Source organism: Zophobas morio, unplaced genomic scaffold (genome assembly GCF_036711695.1).
Source record: "Zophobas morio isolate AGI-343-1 ecotype UQ-CSIRO unplaced genomic scaffold, CSIRO_AGI_Zmor_V1 ptg000017l, whole genome shotgun sequence".
Taxonomy (NCBI): domain Eukaryota; kingdom Metazoa; phylum Arthropoda; class Insecta; order Coleoptera; family Tenebrionidae; genus Zophobas; species Zophobas morio.
In genome coordinates this window covers 12,495,461-12,520,120 of record NW_026972122.1, presented here as the reverse complement: position 1 = coordinate 12,520,120, position 24,660 = coordinate 12,495,461, and the positions used below count along the sequence as shown (strand labels likewise).

Sequence of the window (24,660 nt, the reverse complement as noted above, 5' to 3'; positions counted from 1 at the left end):
TTCGGTAGAGCCTCAACAGAAGATAGAAGATGAATTGTCTAATAAAGTTTTTGAAATTACAAAGAAACTTGAAAATTTAACAACAAAAACATGTGCAAACGTTTTACTGAAACAACAAATTAACAATCTGAAGACATTAGTGTCACAACAACAATGCACTATTAAAACGTTAAAACGCAGAACCTCAAAACAGCAACGCAAAATTTGTAATCTGAAAGATGTTGTTTCAAGTTTAAGGAAGAAAATCAACTATTATGAAAACAACAGTGTGAATGTTAATAAATTTCAGGAAAATACAGAACTGTTGAGCAGAATGTGGGCTAAAATTAACAACAAACCATTGCCAAATCAATATGGGCCAGAAATAAGAAAATTTGCCGTTACAACACATTTCTACTCCCCAAAGGCTTTTTCTTTTATAAGAAAACAATTCATGGACTGTCTTCCACACCCAAAAACTTTGTCTGTATGGTATTCTTCAGTGAATGGTGCACCAGGTTTCACAAGTGAGGCATTCGATGTGTTAAAAGCAAAGGCTGAAGAACGTAAAATTGTGTGTTCTTTAGTGTTCGATGAAGTTGCTATTAAACGCTGCATTGAATATGATGGGCAACAATATTATGGATATGCTGATATGGGTAGTATAATCGAAGTAAATGAAAATGAAGAGGCCAAAGAAGCTTTAGTTTTCATGCTGGTTGCTATAAATGGCTCTTGGAAAATGCCTGTGGGTTACTTTTTAAGCCATTCTTTAAATAGTGAGCAAAAATTAGGTTTACTAAAACAGTGTTTATTTTTAGTAAAAAGTGTAGGAATTTAAATTAGCAATATTACATTTGATGGTTGTGCGACAAATTTGTCAATGGCATCTGCATTAGGTTGCTCATTTAGCCCTTCTAATTTGAAAACAAACTTTGGTGAAGAGAATATACTTCTTTTACTTGATCCTTCACACATGATGAAATTAATACGTAACACATTTGGTGACAAAAGAAAAATAGTCGATGGAGAGAATAATGTTATTGATTTTAAATACTTAGAACTTCTAAATGAACTGCAAGAAAATGAAGGGCTGCACCTTGCAAACAAACTATGTAGAAGACATATAAATTTTTTTAAACAAAAAATGAAAGTTGCTCTAGCTACACAGTTATTAAGCAGGTCTGTCTCTGAAGCTTTGACGTTTTGTCGAGATATTTTACAGCTAGATCAGTTTAAGAACTGTGGAGCAACGGCTACCTTCATTTTAAATATTAATGACGCTTTTGGCATATTGAATTCGCGCAGAATAAAGGAATTTGGTTACAAGCAAGCATTAAATAAGTATAATATTAATCAGGTAAAAACGTTTGTGAATTGCTATACTTCGTATATATCCAAATTGAGATTTTTTAACAAAGATTTAATTATTCACTCGCCCCGTAAAACAGGTTTTATAGGTTTTGTAGCTGGTTTACATGCAGTATTAAATATTTATGAACAATATGTAGTGGGTGATGGAGGAACGTCAATTTTACAGTATCTGCCCACCTATAAATGCAGTCAAGATCATTTGGAAAATTTTTTCTTCCAAATTAGAAATTTAGGGGGCTGCAATAATAACCCTACTACTCGTCAGTTTAAATCTGCATATAAAAAATTATTAATACACCCAGAAATAAATCACAGTGGTTTTGGAAACTGTGTACCCTTAGAGCAAGTAGATATTTTGACATGTTCGTCTCGAATTAAAAAACTCGAAAATATTATTAATTCTGATCAATTGATATTAACGAGTGACGTACAAGTTACTCGGGAAAGTGCCGTTAATTTTGAACATAATTATTTCTTTAGGCAGGAATCTTTAACAAATTTTTGTGAGGAAGTTGTCATTTACATTGCTGGATTTGTTGCTTTTAAATTAGCCAAATCTTTGAAATGTGAAATATGTATATCATGCCTTTTTGGTATAAAAGAGAACTTATTAGGAAGTTTTGTTGATTTCAAATCAAAGGGGGGATTGAGCTATCCTAGTGACGATGTGATTGCCATTTGCCTACAAAGTGAAAAAACTTACAGAACACATGAGCGAGTACATACTAAACTTAGTAAATGCAAAATTGTAATTGACATCATTGAAAATTTAAACTGTGAGAAATTGCTTCATAGAAATCACCTCCATACATCTTTTTTGTTGAAAGAAATAATTAATATTTATTTGAATTTGCGTATAAAATACAGTTGTAAAAGTAAGTCTTATTTAGTAGATTCTGATAGGCAAAGATATACTAAGTTGATTCATTTTAAAGGGCAATAAAGTTACAAAATGTGGTTTATTTAAAAAAAAAAAATGTAAACAACATGTTAAGTTTTATTATATGGAGAAAATCTAAAACATATTTGATTGCGTTGACGTTTTACTTTGTTTCTTCTTATATGTAGGTATATTTTTTATTCTTATACTATTTTTCAGAAAAGTATCAAGCTTTTAGTTGAAACGAACTCGTCTTTGTAGTAATCCTGTATTCTTTTTATTTAAATTGTATGTATTTCCTTTAATCCTTTAAGTGAATTTATCTTTATTTTGTAATATTGTATTCTTTTAATACCCTATAAAAACATTTATGTTATTATTATCTAGTACATATTTGTAAATTAATATTAATTATTATACAAATTATAAAGTACAGTTCTCTTACTGCCTTTTAATAAAATTATTTTAAGACCTACCGCTAACCCGAAAATGACTGGCATTGAGGCAACATTTCTATGATTACTGGTACTAAGACCAAGTAATGATATGCATTGATTGGATTAATAAAAAAAAATCGAGCTTCTAGAATTACAACATATACAAATTCGTCTGTTATTCTTTAACCTCACCCTATTCCCAAAACCTTAGCGTAACTACCAGTCATTTATAATTTTATATAATGATTTTATTATTCTTGGCTAATGTTTTTTCTTTATAATATTATCTCCTTAAATGTTATTCCAAAGATCTCGCAACAATTATACAGCAAAAATTCAAACTTTGATGTGAATTTGGGTTTTTTGTTGATTATAATTATATAAAATAAATTTCTATGAGTAAAATTCAAATTTTAGATATTCTAAAAAAAATATTTGCATTGAATATAATTTTGAGTAGTGGGGCCCCTTATGAATACTATTAAGATACGCCACTGAAGCGGCAGCCATATTGAAGCACCTTTTATTGCTTTCACGCATTTTGGCGCGGGATCACTTATTTGAACTCTCACTCCCTCCATTATATTCCTTCCACAGCATAGATAACAATCAGTAGAGACGGCTCGCCGTTTTTCGTGACCCGTTTTCGTGGGTGGTCGTTCGCATTATGACCGAATGAGGGCGCCCAACTGACGTCTAAAATATTTGAAATTTGGCAGTTTTGTTACAATATTTTTGCCAGTTTTGCTTGTTTAAGACTGCTTTTCCGGTAGAATTGTACAAATAGTATAAAAATGTAACTTTCACAATAAAAGGTAAAATCTTTGTCCGATGAATTTTCATACAGGATCCCTGTTGTGCGCCTTATTCTCTCCCTCGTGTTTGGAATTCTTGGAAAAGATAGTAAACATAATACACTTTTTGTTTAAAAAGTCGTCGCAAACGAACAACAACGGTGGTTATGAAATAAATAATAAAAATTTATTATATATGATTCCGTTGTTGTGGTAAAATTAAATATAAAAATAATAAGAAACAAACTACACGTAACAAAAAATTATATAAGCAGACCTTCACTCAATAAACAATTTTTTTATTCATCATGTATATATATATTTTTTTTGACCTACACAATCTTGAGTTTTATTTTGAGACGTTGCTTAACCCATAAGCAGTCGCTTAATCCCTATGGACTTCCGGTTTCATGAATTCCTTAATTATTCTGACCTGCGTCGACCCATACCAATTACCTGCACTTTATGCGAGTCGACAAATATGTATTTTTTTTGTAATAATTTTTTTTAAATAAAAATTTTACTTTATATGATATTACGCTTACGGGTTAAGTTGTTAGGTAAAATGCGTTTTTTTCGTAAAATTTTTGAAATTATTAAACAATTTAACAGGTACTGTTCTTATTTTTATATTTCTTCTTGTATAAAGTAATTACACAAGCATATATTCACATTTCAGGGCCTACCAAACGAAGAATTGCGAGTTATTTGGTAAATTATATATGCCAAACGATAATTTCTTTTTTTACATTTGTGAATTAGAGCAAAATTTTAGTGAAAATTTTGAAAATATAATTTTACAAACAACTACTTTGTTAAAATTTTTAAATTTATATAAGCAAGCTACATTTGTTCATCCATGCCAAAACTTTCCATACGATTATTTGCTTGCTTTGTATGCTAGGATGAGATTATTTTATGCACTAAAATTTGTAAATGCTAGCTTTAAATTTACAAATGCCAAAAGTGAAAAAATTAATAGAAAAAAAATAATTTGGCAGCATTAACTTTTTTCCTTTTTGTAATTTAATTTTTATTTTATTTATTTTTTCTTAAATAAACCTCTTTCTTTTTAGATGAATTTATTACATTATTTTTACAATGATAATTAAACCTCAAGTATTCGGGGAAAGAATGTGCGAATTGTCAAATTGTATAAGTAATAAAATAAAAACTGTAACAAATGATCGTGTTTATAAATTAAATATCGACTTTTCTTTTTTCTTATTGCGATTCACGATTATACGATTTGAGCAAACTAGACAGTTTGCAATAAATTGCGTACACGAATCAATTTTTGAAATTGTAAATGAAGTGATACTTTTTAAATTGGGTGGCGACATCTAGGAATAGTTTAGGCAACGACCACCCATGACAGCTTAAAATTCGGGTCAGAAAGAACAAAGGCGCCGACACGAGCTGTCTCTACTGATTGATATCTATGCTGTGTTCCTTCCTCCATGACGTATATCTGGCAACCCTGCTCACAACTACTCAGGCTTGTCCAGAGAAAACAACTACTGCTTTAACTTCGATTTTCCCCAAAACGTTTTAAACAGGGTAAAAACCATCCAAATTTACCAGATTACCGATTTAGAACTAGACTAAATGGAAAAAAATTTGAATTAAAATAAAACTAAGTATTATAGAAACCTAAATACTATACTTTTTCATGTATTTGTGTGTGTTTTCATATATTTGCATGTATTTTTATATATTTTCATGTATTTTTTTAAATTTTCATGAATTTTGTAGCTTAATAATAGACTCTGCTTTTATATTTTTAAATTGCCTATCTTTAATAAATGTTCTAAAAGAATTTTTAATTTTTTTAATTTTTATTCTACCAACGCCCTCTATCCACCAGACATTTAGTAGAATTCTGGTAAAACGTGACAGTTTAGTAGAAAGTAAATTTCGACTATTGGCAGCCCTGGACTCGATACTTTTTTTTTCCATGCGAGTACAGTGCCATAATTTTCGCGTTGCTGGCAACGCTGCATATGTACCACAGATTCGGCATAACCGGCTACTTTGGGCTACTTTTTGTTCTTGCATTGGCTACATTGAGATAAGAAAATCTGGCAACCCTGTCACAGGCAATCGTTTAGGAACAGCATAATCTATAAACGTGCACAACATATTGAGACTGGTCGAGTCCACTTGTTTTTTTTTTCGTGTTCTTAGCTTTAGGCATTGTTATCGTTTGGCCATGATAAAGTTCGCCTATTAAAAGAAAAGATTGTTAAACAATAAATGAACTGCGTATTGTTTATGAATTTAAGACACACTGGTTTAAATTGATCCATTCTATTAACAATAGCCAAGTTGAGCTTTACAAGGTCGCGCAGCTCTGAATATCTGTTGTGAGGTTATTTTACGTCAGTTGTTTTCGAATTCCTGCTCGTAAATCAGGTAATACAGCGTAAATTCAAAACTTAATATCAGCAACACTATGCCCAATAAACATTTCGTGTAAATGTGCACCGGACTCCACATGAAATCGTATAAATGAGAATAAAATCCTACCTGTACCGTGGCTGTCGTATCAACTAATCTTGCAGGCGACCTCTGTAATGGTATTAGATGGTAATGCACGTTGTTTTAAAAAAGTTTGATTCGTTTTAACACAAAAAATAACATCACAACAAAACACGTGCACGACAATAATCACACTCGACAGACGACCTCGACACTCAACAGCCGTTGAAGCACAACTAAGTGCAGTGTTGCCAGGTGGAAAAACTGAGCATGAGAAACTCGACAGAAATTTCGTGTGTAATTCATAAGATGGCGCTGTGACGGCATTTTTAACAATGTCTCGATTTCTCTACTTAAAATACGCGGCGACGTCATACATCATTTAATAGTTATTTATTTTACAAGTGAATAAAGCGAGTCATTATACACGAGACAATTAACCAACAAGACCGTTAGGTCGAAGAACTTAACTACATAACCACAGTATACCATACAGTAGAGACAGCTCGTCAAATATTGGAACAACGTGTCCTTACCCAACCGTTTTGATTAGGCGGGATTTTTGAAACGAAGTGGAATATTGGTTGCCTAAATTACAAATACAGCTCGTCCGTAAAACAATGTAAAAAGAACTGATATAACCATCGAATGAACTGAAACCAATTTTTGGAGTGTGGTATGAAGACTACGAAACAAATACCATTTTGAACAATAAAAAAGAATTGTGCTTATATTTATTTTATTCATTAATAAAAGTCTATCACTTTACCAAGTTAATTTCAACATAAACATATCAACTACCTATTTTGTCGATGCCTTCAATTTTCGCCAAGTGTGAACCGTTTGAAGAATCAGAAAGTGAACGCTGTTGTTTTCATCTTCCCTGGGAAAAGTACTTTGATGTTTTTGGTTGAATTTTTGTTGTTAGTTAAATTAGTGAAGTGATTCTGAGAAACTTTTCATAGTAACATGGACTACAGTGGTAGACCATCTCGTGATTGCAAGGCACAATGAAAAAACCTGCTTCAGGGGCTTCTTTAAATTTGATCTGTAAGATAAAAAATATAAAGAAGTATATTATTCTATAATCAATAAAAAATTATTTGGTATGTAATTTTTACAGCACAGTGAAAATTCCAATAGTTGTAATGATTTAGGATCTATTTTACTAGCAATTGAGTCTAAAGAAAGTAACCAGTGTCAAATTATTAATACAGTTTTAAGCTGAACAACTTTTGAACATAAATTTGTGGAAGTAAATATGACAGACTACAGACATCTGGACATGGAGGAACAAAATTCTTTAAGTTATGTCTGTGGATACTTAATGAAGAAATGCTTGATGAAATATACCTGTGAAACATGTAGTTATTTTGCCGTTGCACGTAATGTCATCATATATGATAAACTTCTCTGTCACTTCAACGCTTTTGATGATGATCCACCATTTTGGTAATCCTAAAGCTGGCCATTCACATTCCAACGTCCCAGTACGATTGTATTTGATGCAACTATTGTACAATTCTGTTAAAAAGGAGCAGTACACACACACGTTACGACCTTGCAGTTAAAAATTTGCGATCGTGATGACAACATGTCTGACGAAATGACGGAAATGTACTTTTATAGCTGCTCTCACGGTTTGAATAACATACACTGTCGAGTCATGTCCACACATGATCAAATTTCACCAACCGTCCACATCCAACCGATTTGCTTGATCGCATACACAGACGTTCAAAAACACTTCAATTTCGTCGTATCCAAAACAATTGTACTGCGGCGTTGGAACGTGAGTGGCGGGCTTAAGATGCTACATGAAGCATTCAACTTTTATTTTGCAGCCGTAGAAAAACGATTTGCTTCACTATTTTCTACCAACTCAATTTTACCTTCATGTGGCCGATATATAAAAGCAACCCTCGTAACTGTGTCCATACCAGCATACCGCACGCCTGTGCCCTGTGTACAGTTTCCATAAGATTATTTATTCTATTTATTTGTTCGAACGCGCATTTTCTATTCAGTAAAAATAATAAATCACAGTTACAATATTAAATACCAAACATCTAAAATGTTAAATTTGACGCACAATGTTGACATGGTGGTAAATTTTATTTAGTAACAAGGTTTGCCACTACAGTTTCAAGCCAAAATTCAAGGTCAGGTCCTTACCCAACGGTCGATTATTGTTGTTCTGGTCCGTTACGTGTATTTCTTATTGGGCTTTCGAAAGCTGTCCGTACTGTATGGTATTCTGTGGTTTAACTATAAACTGGAAGGAACACAACCCTCATATCTGCTGGAAGTTGTAACTGAGATGAGGCTAAAACCAGTCACATTGAAACCCTGCGACATTTAAACGACAACATTTTATGTCTGGAAATTATTGCATTGGATTAATTTACCAAGTGTGTGCCACCAAACATTTTAGTACAAATAATACACCTTAAAAATAATTTAACAGTAACATTTACTAATTTCGCAATTTTTTTGCCAAGAACACAAAAATTCAAAAAACAACCGTGATCTTATCACGTGTTGGTCGGTGTTAGGTTAACAATTTTGAAATACAGCGTGTTATTGAAAGGTACGTACAAAATAAAATCGGCAATTGGTCTCGAAGTATGAGTGCTAAAAGTAAAAGAAAATTCAAGTAAAAATATTCTCCTTTTAGAGATAAAAATCATTAAAATTGATGTCCAAATTTGTTGTACGCCTCTGATAAAAAGATCATCTCTCGTTTCCATAGCAACATTTAGTCTGGCAAAAGTTTTACTGTTACAGTTGCTACGATTTACTAAAATAAATTAATAATTTTACCTATTTATCCTTCAGTAGCGTCTAAAAAGGTTGGATAAGGGTTTATTTTCCTCTTATTATTTTGATAACACAAAATAAGTTTTTCAGACTTCTTAGACTTTGCGAATAACCGTCAATTTATCTTTCAATAACACCCTGTATATACAAATGGTGATTTGAAGTTAATAATCAATTATCTGGATGATTTATTGAACATAAGTCTGGTAAATTCGGCTCTAAAGACTCCTCATGAAGCTGTGTTAAATTTGGTTGTTCTGTAATAATTTGTGTATTTGTTGATATTTTAACAGTTGCTGTTGGTATTAATTCATGTTTTAATCGTTCTGGTCTTGCATACAATTATTGAATTGCCCACATATCATCTTGAGTTAATTTATAAATATCGCCTTTATGATAGGCGTACATAATAGAATTATTATTTGCAGAATGTTCAACACCTATTGTATGCCCAATCTCGTGTAATAATACTCTATAAAAATTAGTTTGTCCATCAGGAGTAGTGCAAGGTTCACCAAAATACCACTTTTCAGATTTATCTAAATGTATTCCTAGACACTCATCATTATTTATAAAAAAAAGAAACATATACTAAAACATTATCTTCTCCATTGAAACAGCGTATTAGAAAATGAAATAAATATATGTATCTGGTTTAATACTATTATGTTCAAACTTTAAATTTGAAACAGACTGCCATTGATCGAAAGGCTTTTCTGACAATTATTTCATTTGATTTGAGGCTAATGAAAAATACCATTTTTGATTATGAACTCCATAAGCTGTTGGATTATTAGCTTTAACACCACAACTAAATAGGTATTTTAATTAAATCAAGTATTTCTTGATTTACCTACCTAATGTTCCATCAGCTGGTAAATTATAAAATTCTTGAAATCTCATTAATGCATCATTTGTTTCTATTATTGATGAAGTATTACTCTCTAAATAACCAAATTGTTCTAAGTAATTAGTAATATTTATGTCAAAACCTAATGAAAAAGAAATACTGAAAAATGATAAAAACGTTGTAATACATCGCATTTATTAGAATAAGAATTGGTTTAGTCTCAAAAACGAAACTAGTTTACAATACTTGCTTATGTCCACGTTGTCGTGCACTTGAATACAAGCTTTTATATACAACATATATATACTTGTATATATACATATGTATATTTTTTAATTTGAGTAATTTTTAAACAAAATGTTTATGTGCATTATGTTTCAATAGATTCTGGAAGTCATACATAGTTCCTAGGTTAGCCCAATTTGAGTCTGTATAGGTATATTTATTCAAAATCAAAGAATTGCAGGTTTGCGAAATTCGGTACTGACAAATTTCTGGGAAATCTTCTCTTTAAATCTACTTACAAACCCTCCCACTGAACATAATCCACAAGCGAAACATTGCAGGTAAAAGCATAAAGTATAGAGGGTTACAACACTCGAGTGCATTGCTGATCTCACTGTCCAGGGAAAAATCTCAAAAATTCTAAATTTGCGGTTTACCTCAACAATATGTTATCATACCCTCAAAATTTTTAATACAGATTAGAACAAACAAATTCTTGACGTATTTTAAGGTACGGTTATATATTATTTATATTTTATGCTACACTTGTCAGCATGGAATTGATAATATCATTCATTAAAGAAATTTCTAAAAATAAATTTATTTGATTAATTTGTATACTGTTCTAAAATTTAAAATTTTTACTCTTTCTAATAGGAACTACCGCCAGTCACATCAAATATCTGAAAAAGGTAATTCAAAAAGTTTTTTTTTTTATTCACTAACATCTCTAGGTATAGGTGAATAAGTAGCTGTTGCGTGCATTATTTTATATTTTTAAATGAATTTTAAAATATTAAAGTTGTTTGATGTTTTTCGTACCTCATGAGAAATTATTATTTATGGTAATGCTAGGGGGTTGCCGCTAAGTTTTTAATCTCTTTATAGCACAGACTACCCCCTTTATAGCTACCTGAGCGTATTGGGAGACAACTCGAACCTTTTTGCTGTCCAGGTACACGGATGACAATTCGACCCTTTTTGTGATGCCCAAGAATTTCCATGTAGAAATTCATAGGTATCAAAATCCCGAGAAGGTTAAAATAAAAACGGAGAGAGCATGTCGAATGCTTCGACGTTCAGGTACGGTTTTAGGACAAAATCAAGCACCGCAAACACCGTTTATGATGGGTCTGTCGGCTGTGTGCATATGCGAGCAGACTAGAAAACTTCGGTATCCAAAAGCGTATGTACAAGCCAGTTATTTTGTTCTCCCGCGTACTGTGTTTGTATACGCTGTGTCGTTTTTAGTTTTTTTTTTTTAATAAACTGAATATGGTGAGCTGCAAACTGTACATCATGAGATATAAGTAAACAATCTTGGAAAAAAACTTAGTTTTCATAAGTTTCGATTCGTTTCATTCCTATAACGAATGATAAATCAAATTACTCCGCCACTGTTTAGCGATAATTTCGAAGATATGGGCGTAGTTAAATCAAATGCCTAGCCGTAAACGGTGTTTAGTTTCAATTAGTTTCAAAGAGGTCGATGCCACAAATTTCACCGTATTATCCCTTCGTTCTTATTCCATCTTTGTTGCATTTCCGGAAGCGGCCACTGACCCTTTTGGGTATCTTTACCTGGTTTTGTAAATAGCACTGTAATTTTAATTTTAGTACTTCTGTAACCCTCCTACATTAAACATCAAAACCGAACGCTGTCCATTATTTCAATTATAACAAACAAAGGTCCTTCGAGCAATATCAAGGTATAATTCGGAAGACCATACATAGTCGTATCAACCGGATTACAAAAAACGTTGGTACTACGATTCGGATTGTACGAAACATTGGCTCTTCGATCCGGAACAATCTTCCTCGCAAAATTCAAAAGATCAAACAAAATAAGTACATAATATACAATTTACAATAACAAATTTTGAACTTGTAAAATATATGGCATCGAGAATAATCCAAAAATACATTAATAATACCATATTTTGTTCTGTTTTGATCTATTAGGCTTTATCTTTCAAAGTTGTTAAAATTATTAGATGTGTTGCAACGCTGAACGTTAATAAACTAATAAATGGAACTTCATGGGGTGCCTTGTTATTTATAAAGATTTACACTGTGCTTTAGCGTCTAACTACCATCTGAATTTAAACTTCCTAGCAATATTCCGAGAAATGTTATTTTGGTCATATGAAACAGCATCTCAGGGATAAATTAGAACAGCCCCGTAGCTACGGGGGGGCAAGATGGGGCTGAGCCCCCCCTAGCAGTTGTGGTTGCCCCCCCTGGAAGACTTACACATTGAAAACTTCAATTTAGTAATAAAATTTCAATATAATGCCTATTGCTGAAGCATATTTCCTAGCCCCACCTACCCGCCCTTTATTTTCTTACAGGGTATATTATTTAATATCACCTTAACGTTGATGTTGACCGTATAAAAAAAGCAACTGTCATGTCACATTTTATTCCATAGCCTACTACTAAACATGCAAAAAAATAAATATTACGAATAAAGAGGTACGTGCTCGTAGAAGCTTTAGTGAACTTTAGGAAATACAACGCAAAAATACAGAATACAAAAAAACGACAGCTAATTACTTTTTTTTACAATTATTCATGTGTTCTTGTTTGTTGTCATGGCAAACCTACAGGGTCGCCCTTTTCTAATATCTAACACTTCCCCTCGACCCGGGGTTGTGCTAGATCTAGCCGCTCCGTGAAGGAACCATGCTTTATACTTGCTAGACCCTTGGTGAAGATGTCACCAATCATATCTTGCGAAGGGACATGTTGTATAGTTAATGAGTCATTCTTCACCACTTCTCTGATGTAGTGATGTCTAAGGTCGATGTGCTTACTCCTCGCATGATAGACCGGATATTGAGCCAGTCTCAATGCGCCTTGGTTGTCACTGAATAGCACCATTTGTGACAACTGTGCGAACCCTAACTCAAGCAGGAACTTCTGGATGAAAGTGGCTTCCTTGGCTGCTTCTGTTAATGCCATGTATTCAGCCTCTGTAGATGATAATGCCACAGTTTTTTGTTTCCTGGAGTCCCACGGAATGGGTCCCTCTGCTAACATGAGTTTGTATACACAAGACCATAGTTTAGAGTACCCCTCAGATATCGAAGCACTCGCTTCGCTGCTGTCCAATGGACCTTGCCATGACAGTTATTGAACTGTCCCAAGGAACTCACTACGTGACTGATGTCAGGTCTAGTCGTGATGGTCAAATATGTCAAGCCACCTATCAATCCGCGATACGGGAAATTCTTCACTTCTTCAGCGTCGTTGGTTTGACGAGCTTTGTCTGCGGATCCATGGGAGTTGATATCGGGTTGCAATTCTCCATGCCGAAACGTTTGAGGAGGTCTAAGATGCAGCCTCTTTGGTGCATAGTTATCTTTGACTTCTCAACTTCAAACTCGACTCCCAAACAATAGCCAACATTACCGAGTTTCTTGACTTCGAACTCCTTGCACAATTTTTCTCGAAATTGCTTGATTCTGTTAGAATCTCTTGACATTGTCAGTATGTCATCGACATAAATATCAACCATCGTTGCATCGGCGTTGGTTGGAAGCGCACCAAGTTTTCCTAATACCTTGTCCAACATCATATGCCAGCTTCTACCGGACTGGCGTAGGCCATACAGGGACTTTTGTAGGTGACAAATTTGCTTGCCATCCCTAAAGTCTTCCAACATTCTTGCGGCTTTCTCGCCGACTACACTTGATCGGCCTCGTTTCTGTATGATAGAATATTAGCTAGATTGGTTGGAGGTCTCATGAAGACCTTCTCTTCGAGGGTACCATTTAGGTAAGCATTCGCTACATCGAGCTGTTCAATCTTCATGTCGTGAATTGCTGCCAAGGATACGAGCAGACGTATAGAGCTCATTCTAGCTGCAGGAGCAAACGTCTCATTAAAATGTACACCTGGCTTCTGGTTAAAACCTTGTGCCACTAATCTGGCTTTTCGTTTATCTAGCATACCATTAGCTTTGTATTTATTTCTCAAAATTATGCGACTCCCAATGATCTCTTCTCCATTGGGGTACTGTACCATCTTCCAAGTATCATTTTTAACAATGCTTTCTACTTCTTGGCAGATAGCTTCAAACCATTCCTTCGCATCGGCACCGTTCAACGCTCGATCTAATGGAATTTCGGAAAGAAAACCAAATACTGGTGCTTTGCTTGCCCACGTGGTTTCTTCGGTTCTGAGGTTGTATCATTTTCGAGGTCTTCCCTTCAAGCCAATTCTTTCGATTCGCGGACGGCCTGGACCACGTCTAGTTGATGCCGCTTCTTCTTGATCGAAATCTTCATTCTCGGAATCCTCTTCTTCACTTGTTGCTCTCTGGTCGCTATCTTGGATTTCTTGTCGATTGTCTTCGATCATAGGATCTATGTTAACGTCGATCGTGGAAGTTGGAGGTATGACGTCTCCTTCTTCCAGATCTTGAAGAACGAGATCTTCACAGTCATCATTCAACTTTAAATCTATTTTCTCTATAAATTTTACGTCTCGAGCTATGTATACTCGTCTCTCTTCTGGGAACCATACTCTAAATCTCTTGATTTCTTCTGAATATCCGACGAAAACGCCTTCCTTACATCTTGGTCGGAACTTATCTTGATTTGGTTTCTTCTGATGACATAAAACACGACAACCAAAAGTCTTAAAATAGCTAACGTTGGGCTTCTTGCCCGTCCACAACTTAAAAGGAGTCAAGAGGTACGTGCTCGTAGAAGCTTTAATGAACTTTAGGAAATACAACGCAAAAATACAGAATACAAAAAAACAACAGCTCATTACTTTTTTTACAATTATTATTCATGTGTTCTTGTTTGTTGTTGTAACGGGCGATAAATTTACTTATTTTTGGAGATGTTGGTATGAATCAGAACAATCGTTATTGTCGTAAAAATCAAGGTTGTCCTTGTGAAACTTGGATTTTATGATTTCACACCATTCTAATCAAGGTTTATAATTTCACAGTTAAATATTGGCGCCGTTTGGCTGGACACGATGTCTTTGTCCAGTTTTATAATTTCATGGTTTAAATTTGTTAATTTTAACAAAAAGCACATTTTGCCACTAAAAATCTTCATATTACAGTTAATTAAGCCTAATTTGGTGGAAACACAAATACTTTTACGACTCCCCAAATAAACTGGTAACTTGTAAACAATTTTGCGAAAACAACTCCTTTGGAGGGGTCTTTACTTATAAAAGATCGAAAGATCCAAAAAAGACCAGAGTCCTCTAGCCAGTTGTCTGTTTAGTGTGTGTTTGTGTTGTGACACAAGGGGGTAAGTGTTGACATCTCCAAAAATGTGCACGATTTCATAAAAAGTTCAAAGTTTTGTTTTTATTAATATTTTTAAAGTTCAGTTTAAATTTGATGATAAATCGCTCTTTGTATTCTCGATTGGATAACGTTTTGAGATTTATATCTATTTTTAAAGATTAATTTGCATTGAAATTATTAGTTAAACAGTTATATTGTTTGATGAACGCTGACCACGCAACTACTATAATGTTCCTTACCAAATTTTTGAGTTGTTACAAATGTTTGAGTTGTTACCAAATTTTGAGTTATGGTACCAACTTTGAGTTTTGTTATATTTTTGTTTTGGATTTTTTTAAATGTTTGTTTTATTATGCTTTCAAAGATTTAGTTTCAAAGTTATAAGGTTTTCTTGAATTTATTTAAAAATGTTTTAATACTGAAGTTCATTTTCTGATAATTATATTTGCATATTAAACTACACTACAATTTATTGTTATTCCAAATTATTCTCATATGACTAAATCTCTTTTGTACATACTCATTTCTAAATTAAATATAATTATTCATTTAAGCAAAATGCATATACTTGAAGTAGTCCCTTTGTCCAGTCACTAGAATGTGTTACCATCATCACGAACCAGCCTACGAACAAATAAATAATATTTTCACTATATGTCGGGCACAAGGTCCACGACAAGAGTTTTACAGTTTTATATATAATAAATTAACAAAAGTTAATTTTGAAAATTTCCCAAGCCCGTCACATTGTCATGACAAACCTACAGGGTCGCCCTTTTCTAATATCTAACAATAAACTCAAATAAATTGGTTGTTACCTAGTGTTTTTGGCCACTGCACGAATTTTTGGATGCAGTACAGCTGTTTGTGAATCTACATTCTCTGTTTTAACCGGAATAAATCGTCCGGCGCGTTCAATGACGCATCAAAGATTGGCAAACTTGGTTTTTCTGGCTTTTGAAAAGTACCGTACCAATTCTTTGGACTTCGACAGGTTTTTACGAAAATTTAATAGCGTAAAAAATCGACGTTTACAGTTATTTTAATGTTCTTTCAAAATGTAAAAACTGAGAAAAAATTAAGTAGTATTATTAAAATATGTATATATATTTACATGAAGCCCCCTCTGTCGACAAACTTGCCCCCCCTGAATAAGTTTTCTAGCTACGGGGCTGAATTAGAAAATCGATTTTCATTTATTAGCAGTGTTTATCTTGTTGTGTTCAGTTTATCGAGCGCGCTCGCGATGGCAAAAACGTTGCATTGCCTTGTGTGCTTGTTACGTGCCGATTATGACTTTATTAAAAGAACTTATCCCATTCAGGGTTACTGCCAACATTCAAAATCACACTTTTCCGAAAATTCAGAGTTCAGAATATCGATTGTTTGCCTGATATGGAGTACGATGATGGCTCTGACTTACGTCGTCCCTTTAGTTTCTTACATAGTGTATACTTCTGAAGTTTGTCAGGAAGACAAAGCCCTATGTTTGCTGTTTATAGAAGATGAATCTTATATGGCGGTTTGCATTGTGTCAAGCTTGATACTTTTCTCAAATTTACGTTGTCACAAACTGGAGCTAAATTGTTGGAATGACTTGTTTCAGAATTGTGAAGACTACAATTTAAGAACAATTTTAAGCCTTAATGATGGCAAGAAATGTAAGACGATTCCTGGCCAGATAGCGGCTTTAGCGCAAATTATCAACAAATATTCATCATCATTGACGGTCAAACGGCTACAGCCAATTGCAAACTACAGATTCACTCACCCCTTACATGTGACGCTCTAGTACAGGTCCGGCCCCGCGACAATTCGGCCCCAATCACGAATATGAAAACAGACACACCCGACTTATCTGTCGCTAATGATTAAGAATGGGGTCACTCACCGGGGGGTCTCCACCCCCTAGCCCACTCCTTGTCGATCAGCGGTTCCAACTCACGGCGTCGTCTTCAGCGCGCGATCTTCTGGTGATGTTGTCGAGTTACCTGTAATCGCCCTAGCCGTACAGTTTGGGATGTACTGCCCGCCCACAGCCCCCTCAGAAGGAGCGCTGTCTTGGCCAAAGTGGAGAGGACACCTCCACGTTCATACGTCACTATGTTTCCTCCAGAAACCGGGTTAATCTCCCAACCTAACCAGCAAACGTATTCTCTGTTGCATTCGGTTGCCACCACCGCCACCACCGGTCGGTCAACAGCCAGGACACCCCTTTCACGGCTTTCGCCAACCTGCCGTGTCATGAGCCAAAGGCGCCCCACCTGAGTACGCCCTCAGTGCTCAGGTACATACCATGGTATCTGCCGGAGATTTTACGCGTTCACACTATTCTCGTGGCCTCAGGTTCACCCTAACCTGCCACCTTCTCTTATCAACACCTTAACACCCAACTCTTTGGTGTTAACACTCAACCCGAGTCCGGCCCTGTCACCATACAGCTGGGCCTTCACGCCCACCGCTATTTTACACACTCTCACGGACTCTGACTAACTCGGACTCACTGCCCTCAAAATACACCCTCTGCATCTGAGATATGTGTCTTAAGTGGGGGTTAATTATAAAAACTGATTGGTTTGTCGCCTTAAAGACCTGCACTAAAAATTCCGCTTACAATTCGACCAACCTGACATAAATCTCGTCCCGAGATTACCAAAGTCATACTACTTGTGACTTCATGCTAAGTCATAGTGCTTGCTCATGACATGCTTAGGAATTAACAACTTAGTTACAGAAAAATATAAGTACACATCGATCTAGGTACTACCAAACAAATGCGAAGATGCAGTAAATTATGTCAAAATACGTGTTTTAAATTTATTTCATCAAGAAATATTACAATATGGCCCGTTGTATGGCATAAAAAAAAATAACAAAGACAATTATTCTATTACACATCACTCGATGTCTGTATTCTATCCCAGTGCAAAACTATTTCCATTATCTTCCAGGTCATCCGGTGAAACGTAAAATGGTCGTACCCTCGTACTGAAAGTGGGTCAACGACCAACCCTCCGATTGGCACATCTGGCGTCCTAACTTGATATGTCGTATTAATCACTTTCTTTTATGTCATCTCTGCAGTGCTAATTGTTGTTGATCATCGGCCACTATGCAGAATCTTCCCTTGAACCGCGTCTTTTTAGGACAACCCTTTCGGTGCAGTTTCGAATCACATGACCGGGTTTTTTGCAATTAAAGCAAACACGTGACTCCGCTCTCTCTTCCTTCCGATTCTGTGAGGGTGGTGCTTTAGGTTCTTCGCCATCCGACATATCAGATGATTGGCGTCGTACCTTTTTATACGCCCTCCCAGAATTTCCATTAACTTGGCGCAGTGTGTCCAGTCCCGAATTGCACGACTGGAGATACGCCAATAACGAACTAGGATCATTGTGATTTCCGGCCTTTGCACCTGTTTTCACCATGGGGTTAGTAATTCCCGCTATTATGCAAGAAACTGCTTCTTTCCCAATTATTCCACAGTGATTTACTAACGCTAATTTCTCGTAATAGTAACGCAGATACGTTTCGTCTTCTCTTTTAACCCTTTTCATCATTGTCTGCAGTCGCAAATGGAAATCGCTTTCTGGTGGGAACGCTTCGGTCAACAAAGTGCACCACTGATGCCAGGAGTACTTAGTTGTTCTTAAACTACTGTACCAAGTACTCGCAAGTCCCTTTAGTTTAATGAGGGCATTGTGCACCGTCACTTCTTCCGTCCAATTGTAGATTGATGCCAATTCATCGACTTTTCTGATCCATTCTTCAACGTTAATCGGAGATTCTTTCGGATCAAATATGGGCAACAATTCTCCATAATATTGCTGCACACCCATCTGGTTACTTCGTAAAGTTTGCGTAAATTCCCGCAACACATTCGATATTTCACCGCTAACTGTCTCGATCGAAGGATTCGGGGTGAATCGCTCAGACTGATCAGTTCTCAAGACTATTTCTCCATCCGAGGATGAACTCGATGATAATCGTCTAATACTGCGACGTTTTGATTTTTGAGGCATTTTTCAAATTTAACCACAATGAAAATTACACGTGGACACACACACAGTGAACTTTACAGACTAAAATTTGTCTGGGCACATTGGTAATTAAAATCAACCCCCATTTTTTTTACAAACTTTTGGGGCCCAAGTGTGCATTTTTATTCGAAAATTAACAGAAGCTAATAAACCCGATTTTCCACACATCGGTGATTTTTATGTTTCCGCCACCAGCCAAATCTGAGGTGGTGTCAAATTACCAGTCAACCCTCGAGAATTTGACCTGGCCCAACATAAGTCTGGACCACTTCGCTAGTGGACTTAAGACGCATTTTCGCCTACACAAGCATATCATGCAACTACAAAATTTTACCCTACCAGCTTGGGTAACTTAACACAGTCAATATGTTTTTTAATTATGTCAGGTGGCAGCTGTGCGAAAAAAAAAACATTGTCACAGCTTCAACATGTGAATTCTGTAGCAATGGCACTGTAGCTTATAATACCGACTTCTGACCCGTCATTACTTTCAAATTCTGACCGCTCTGACGTTCTAAGCCCTCATTGAGTCAAAATTATTCCGTTCTGACCCCACATTAAGTCAAAATTTATCCTGTTCTGACCCCACATTAAGTCAAAATTACCCTGTTCTGACCCCACATTAAGTCAAAATTACCCTGTTCTGACCCCACACCTGATAAATGTAAGACGATTCCTGGCCAGATAGCGGCTTTAGCGCAAATTATCAACAAATATTCATCATCAATGACGGTCAAACGGCTACAGCCAATTGCAAACTACAGATTCACTCACCCCTTACATGTGACGCTCTAGTACAGGTCCGGCCCCGCGACAATTCGGCCCCAATCACGAATATGAAAACAGACACACCCGACTTATCTGTCGCTAATGATTAAGAATGGGGTCACTCACCGGGGGGTCTCCACCCCCTAGCCCACTCCTTGTCGATCAGCGGTTCCAACTCACGGCGTCGTCTTCAGCGCGCGATCTTCTGGTGATGTTGTCGAGTTACCTGTAATCGCCCTAGCCGTACAGTTTGGGATGTACTGCCCGCCCACAGCCCCCTCAGAAGGAGCGCTGTCTTGGCCAAAGTGGAGAGGACACCTCCACGTTCATACGTCACTATGTTTCCTCCAGAAACCGGGTTAATCTCCCAACCTAACCAGCAAACGTATTCTCTGTTGCATTCGGTTGCCACCACCGCCACCACCGGTCGGTCAACAGCCAGGACACCCCTTTCACGGCTTTCGCCAACCTGCCGTGTCATGAGCCAAAGGCGCCCCACCTGAGTACGCCCTCAGTGCTCAGGTACATACCATGGTATCTGCCGGAGATTTTACGCGTTCACACTATTCTCGTGGCCTCAGGTTCACCCTAACCTGCCACCTTCTCTTATCAACACCTTAACACCCAACTCTTTGGTGTTAACACTCAACCCGAGTCCGGCCCTGTCACCATACAGCTGGGCCTTCACGCCCACCGCTATTTTACACACTCTCACGGACTCTGACTAACTCGGACTCACTGCCCTCAAAATACACCCTCTGCATCTGAGATATGTGTCTTAAGTGGGGGTTAATTATAAAAACTGATTGGTTTGTCGCCTTAAAGACCTGCACTAAAAATTCCGCTTACAGAAATTTAAAATTCGAAGAGCTGTCCTTTATGGTTCGGTTGCATTAGCAAATGTTGGTATGAGCATTTTGTACATCTATTTTCCGTACGATAACCGACCAGAAAATGTTTTAAGACAAATCTTTATTTTCTCGTGCTGTTTTCTGCAGCACTATGCAGCTATAGAAATTTGGCAAAGAGTTACCCTTATAGCCTTCGTATTACAAGCCACGGAGAAGTCTTTGAAAGAAACGCTAACAGACTCTTTTCCTTCTTTTCAAAAATACTACAAGTTGTTTTATGTCATCAACTCTAATGTTTGTGTACAGGCAGATTATATGGCAACTCTTATAGTAGGTTGGGTGGGTTTATCCACACTGTCTTTAATTCTAAATATCTATGTATTAATAGAGTTTTATGACTATGATCTTCTTACTTTAAGTATTTTGGAAACAAGAACTTTGGCTACAATTTTACAAATTGTAAGTGTGTTTACTGTTGTTGAAAAGAAACTCAACAGAAAGGTAAGTCATTATTATCTTGTCATGTTGGCTAAACTGATAGTGGTGATTTTCATTTCTTTAGCCAGTATTATTCACTATGAGATTTCCGTATAATTTGAAAGTCGCATAAACAGCATGTGCCAAAGCCCTACTGAGCGACAACGATTGGTTAATTAATAATACAAATTTATTATATTGTAATTTATATAACTATGTGATGTGATATACTATATACGTCTTTCTGTTAAACCTGATTCACTTGTTGGAACAAACTATACTAATTCAGTGCTTCGTATTATTTACCTCTGGAGTGAAACTATACCACAACCTTATTTACCACCATTATTGGAAATTTTGTCATATTTATTTTGAAACAATTATGTGTACCTAAATAAGTTGTTCCCGTCGAATATTGGTATCTGTAGAACTACCCTCAGCCATATGTATTTTTTTTAGCAAACCTGATCCAAATTATACCTACAGATTTACCTTTCATACGTTTGTTACAAGCTGAGCCAGTGCAGTCTTGCCGTGTTTGGCAAACAAACACAGATCGGTAGAGGTGTAAGTGACTTTCTTGTAATGGTCATATAGAGCAATTACTGTCTCGTTTCTTTTTATTTCTCGAGAGTAAGCTAAGAAAGTATTGCAGCAGGGTCCATCTGACGAATGGCCACTTTCACGTTTTCTCGATGTTTCACGACCCCTAGAACACGAAAAAGTAAATCTCCCGTTTCCGCCTGTCCTGTCTGTCAACTGTCGACAATGGGATGACGTCCTCTCCAAAACTTATGCAATAGTAAATGTTATCGGTAAATCGCTAGTCAAAATTGATCTGTTTATCCCCTCTTAAAAAATGTATGATTGAGTTTAAAAAACATTTTCTAGGCACACAAAACTGTTGTTATTGGTATCACATTGTACGCATAAAAATGATATACCTATATCAAACGTATACTTACATTACCCTAACTTGAGGTTAATGCATAAAAGTGCAAAAAATTGTTTCTCACATACCTGCTTTCTTAAAATTATCAGATAATATGAAACATGAGAAAGCTATTTCCGGTAAAAGCCGTTAACGTATTTCAGTAAATATTATTTCATTACGCTAATGAACCATCAATTTCTTGTTGATTGGTGCCTTTCAATTGTGTCACAGAATGTGTATCTAAGCTTCCCGCATACTTGGAACTTTGCATCCATAAAACGAAATTTTACTTTTTGTCTTTGCAGTTTTCCAGAATGCCTATATTTCTAAATTAATTGAAATTCTATCATCTGCAGTTAAGTAGATTACTTTATTGTTGTGGGTGTGGCGTGTGGCACATAAATAAATCGTTTCCTTTTTAGTGATTAGATTTTCTATCTAATAGGAATTTGTGTTATTTTAAGGATAAGTAATTCGCAAAGTTTTTGAATCCCTTATCGAAAGTTAACTCTTCGATTTGATTTTCTTTTAGTGATGCTACCTACATGATTTTCCAGTTTGTTATTGGAAATACAACTGCTAACATTTATTTTCAACAGCAGTGTTTCGCAAATTATGTCAGTGAAATGTTATCAATGCCCGAAATTCCGTGTTCTTATCTGTACATTAAACACATAATTGTTCATTTACGGCAGAAGTCTTATACATAAATTAAATGTACCCACATCTTACAACAGCCAAAAATGAAAACCACAACATAACTTTACACACAAGATCTCGTGGGAACATTTAAAATGAAGATACTTCTCTAAACTATAAAACCCATCCATGTCGATTATTTTTTCAAATTTAAATTCGTTTAACTTGTTTACAGTTGCTAGTAATTGATTAAGTAACTTAATTTTAGTTAATATAGGATCCAGAGTGAGTGCTGTTGAAGCTTCAAAACATTGTGTTACGTTGAATAGGTGATTAAAATTGGCGTGGGTAAAAGTCAACAATTTATTCCTTACTAACCCGAATATACACGACTAACTATTACAGCGATTATGTACAAACTTTTTCCGGCGCAACTTGGCTGGCTCTTCTTAACATTCGCTGGACAAGTGGTTCAACTGAATAATCCCCCGATCGGGATCGGTGGTCTCTATTTAAACCTATGCGTTCAATACAACAGTCTCCGACAGGAATTTCTTCGGCTGTAGTATGTTGTCATCTTGAAATTTTTGAGAATTATAAAGTAAAGTTTCTGCTTCTGTAAGCCACAACCGTAAAAAAGGTTCACTTTATGAAAACTTGAACACTTAAGTTGGTACATTTTGTTTGTTGTACGCTGTCGTCAAACTTTTTTCTGATTCCCTATTTTCTGGAAGATTATTGGAACTCGTTTTCTTTTCACGAAAAAATTTGAAGTAATTTGTTTTACAGTTACACCCATGGTCCAATTCTCAGACTTACAGAATTTTTCTAGTAGTTCCAGATCTGCACCTACCTTAAACGACATGCTATGTGAACTTTTTTTCTGAGGTAAAGATTTTATCTCAAAACGTTTCATTGAATATTTTCCTTCCAGGAATTGTTCCAACTTTAACTTTCCTGATATAAGTCCAAGCGTGCCGTAAGGCTGCACTAGGTCATTTGATTTTTTCCGTCCGGCGAAAACTTTAAAATTTGGCTATAAACTGTGATCGTCAACAAAATGGGACCCTCCGTTGTACATATTTTTTCGCACTCATGACCTTTTTTGATGACTTTCGCGCATTCACCAGGGTGCATTTTAACTTTCTGTTGCCAGGGTAACCTTAAAATAGTCGCGTAGTGTCAACATTGTGACGTGTTTACGCCGTTGTTTATAAATAACTCACAGTTAATCTCTTCAGTTTAAACGTTTATTAGTTGCAAAAAAATATTGTACACAACAATTCCCCATTACATAAACAAAATCACATGAATACATATTAAATATGGTCGAAATCACAATAATGTCACTTTCGCTGTGAGACGAGTGCCCAGAATAAATGTTCAAAATTCAAGTCGTAGAACACATAAATGATAACCCAAAATCAGCGTAAAATCCCCTTTCCCATATCGAATTCACGATGACACTTACTGATAATAAGTTTCAAAGTGAAGTACTGCTTAAAATTATATCTTGAATATTGGAATTTGCTGTTTCAAAACTCTCAAATGAGAAGTTATTAAATTTAAATAATGACATAAGAAAAACCATTTAACCCTTTAAACATATCACAATTTAAAATAAAGTGTCTATAAATGATTCAGGATAGTTAAGCCTTGATTTATCAATGTTATTTAGTTGCTGTCTTTATAGTACCTAATCATTTAAATTTATTTGTTCTAGAGTGAAGACATCTTATCGTTTCTATTTAAATATCCCATTAGTAAATTAACTACTTTCCAAGCATCACAGGTATGTATAGTTAGTGGCCTTCACAGGTCACAGTTGTATAA

General features: G+C 35.6%; 1 long non-coding RNA gene across 1 annotated transcript; it reads left to right on the top strand.

The window, feature by feature from the left end:
* The first annotated feature begins 279 nt into the window (after window positions 1-279).
* LOC135130398 (uncharacterized) lies at window positions 280-606 on the top strand. The gene is made up of 2 exons (XR_010280756.1): window positions 280-506; window positions 567-606. It is a non-coding gene; the product is annotated as an uncharacterized LOC135130398 (long non-coding RNA).
* The last annotated feature ends 24,054 nt before the right edge of the window (window positions 607-24,660 follow it).